Source organism: Mirounga leonina, unplaced genomic scaffold (genome assembly GCF_011800145.1).
Source record: "Mirounga leonina isolate KUSES-001 unplaced genomic scaffold, KU_Mleo_1.0 Mir_55, whole genome shotgun sequence".
NCBI lineage: Eukaryota > Metazoa > Chordata > Mammalia > Carnivora > Phocidae > Mirounga > Mirounga leonina.
Genome location: NW_023270816.1, coordinates 11,156,075 through 11,158,572, shown reverse-complemented (window position 1 = coordinate 11,158,572; position 2,498 = coordinate 11,156,075). Strand labels below are relative to the sequence as shown.

At 55.1% G+C, this 2,498-nt stretch overlaps 1 pseudogene; it reads left to right on the top strand.

Moving 5' to 3' along the window:
- The first annotated feature begins 1,212 nt into the window (after positions 1 to 1,212).
- On the top strand, positions 1,213 to 1,363 carry LOC118001997 (annotated as a pseudogene).
- The last annotated feature ends 1,135 nt before the right edge of the window (positions 1,364 to 2,498 follow it).

Here is a 2,498-nt window from a genome sequence, read left to right as displayed (position 1 = left end):
GCCCACCGCCGGGTCGTCGGGGCAGAGCGCCCTTTCTTCCCTGCCATCTCCAAAATGTGGCGCCAGGCTCCCTCGCATCTTGTGAAAACAGAGTGTGAGAAACAGAAGGACGTGGCGGTCTTGCTGTGAGCCGCCGGGTCTGAAGCACTTCTCTGCAAAATGCTAGTTTTACGCGTTTTACAGTCTGACTCTGCCTCAGGGAGGGCAGGCTGCAGATGTTTGGTTGCAAAGACACGTTTTTTGCCAGGTTCTGGAAGACGTTCAGGCTCACCTCCTGCTGGCAATCCTGCGGGACAACGTTGGCTTTGGTGGCCGTTACCAGCTCACGAGGCAGTTCTGGCCCAGGGTCCTTGGCCTCAGGCGCCGCTCGCTCTCGGGGGCGGCAGTCCCGGGCACTGCAGGGTGATGAGCAGCAACCGTAGCGGCCAAAATGTCTGCAGACCTTGGCCCATGCCCTCGGGGGGCACGTGCCTGCTGAGAGCAGCCGGTCCGGTCCCGGGGTGGGTGCCCCTCCTCCCATGAGGTTGATGCCCCCGATGGAGTTTCCTCTAGACCCAGAAGGAGCATCTCACCAGAGCCTGCTACATAACCTACAGAGCCCTACACAAAATGAAAATGTGGAGCTCCTTGTTCAGAAATCATCAAAAGTGTCACTTCAGTGTCAGCTGAGTGTTAGACTAGACGTGGGTCCTGCCGAGTGTGTCCACACGCCTGTGAATCTAATGTGATGCCCCGAAAACCACAGTGGATCTTTCTCCCTCCTCCACACTCAAGGGTATGGGCCGAGGCACCCGCTCTTTCGGGCCTGGCAGATCAACGGCCGGGTGTGGGTGCCCCTCTCCTCTGCACACGTCCGAGCACCACCAGGCTCCACTGCTGTCTGTCTAGTAAGACCGGGCTGACAGGAGACCTGCCTGAATCGCCTGGAAGCTGTGTTCCCGGGGCCTGAGGAGGAACCGTTAGCCACCAGGCCGCCCCGGCCAACCCCTGCAGCTTGGTGAGAAGGGAGCAGAGAAGAGCGGGCCTCGGCTGCCAGAGCAGTCGGCCCGGTGTCCACACTCCACGGGGGCGGCCCCTGGGCCAGCCGGGACGGCAGTGGGTGCGCCGCCTGGAGCCCGGCTGGGGTGTCCACGTGGGGTCGGGGGAGGCGGACGGGCTGCTCCCACGATGAGCCATTTGGGGAGACAAAGCAGCACATTTGTCACAAGGCAGAGCTTTGCGCAGTGGCAGTATTGTAACCAATGAGGTTTATCCGAGGCGCGATTATTGCTAATTGTCACAAGGCAGAGCCTCCCACGCCTGGAACGGCCCCTGAGCCCTTCACTCTTCAGTGTGATTCAAAATCTGTCTAAAAATAACCATTAAAGAACTCTGCGGATGGGCCATGGTTCCTTGTTTCTCCAGGAATTGTGAAGGCCCTGAGACATCTTGACTTCAAACACAAGATGATGATTTTTACAAGCTTTGGGTAGAAAGTTTAAATTCAATTTTCAAAAAATACCAATAGTGGGAAGATGTTTTGCCTTTTAAAGCCCTAAGGGGAAAAAAATAAAGACCTAAGGAATTTTGGTCATGTAGACGATGGTGCTCAGTGAGTAAAGCTCAGGAGGCTCCTGATGTCTTCCAACAAGGAAAGGGCCATGCTCGTCACATCTCTGAAAACGTTTGGTTTTCCTTTTTTTAAAGATTTTTTTTTTTTTTTTTTGCCAGAGAGAGAGACAGAGAGCGAGAGCGAGCAGGAGCAGGGTGGAGGGCAGACAAGAGGGAGGAGAAGACCTCCTGCTGAGCAGGGAGCCCAATGCGGGGCTCGATCCCAGGACCCTGGGACCATGACCTGAGCCGAAGCAGATGCTTAACAACTGAGCCACCCAGGTGCTCCTGTCTTCCTTTTTTTAATTATAACTTCTGTTTTTATAGTGTCCCCTAATTGTATCATAAGTATGCACTGCAGAAAATTTTAGAAAATACAGAAAGTGTAAAGCAGAGCTCGAAGCATCAGGATCGCCACGAGCCAGAACTCATGGCTTTGCGTTGCCGTGGCCTTGTCCTCTCCCAGGGGAGCGTGAGCTTGCGCTCTGTCTGTAGTTTCGTATCTTCGTGTCACAGAGGGACACAGAGTGTGGATACCCGGTGGCTGATGGCTGGACCTTTGTTCCAGGGGGGCCCTGAGCTCCACAGAATGATGGACATAGGGTGCTTCTTGGCCTCCTCTCCCTTCTCCCCAAATCCACGTTTTAAACTTTCAATTAAATACTTCAACCAAATACGGCAGCGACCCATCCGTTTCTGTTGAATTGATCAGAGCGTGTGGGGGCCGCAGAGATGTTGACTTGGCCTCAAGGGGCGTGAGGAAGCCAGGTCTCAGTGAAGTGAGCCACAGGGAGGTGGGGAGCTGGGTGAGCCAGAGGACCCCAGTTTCCAGCCCGTGCTATGAACTACCCGATCTTGGGCGTTCAGCCCAATCTCTCCCTCCACGTCCTACTCGTCTTGTTCTGGCC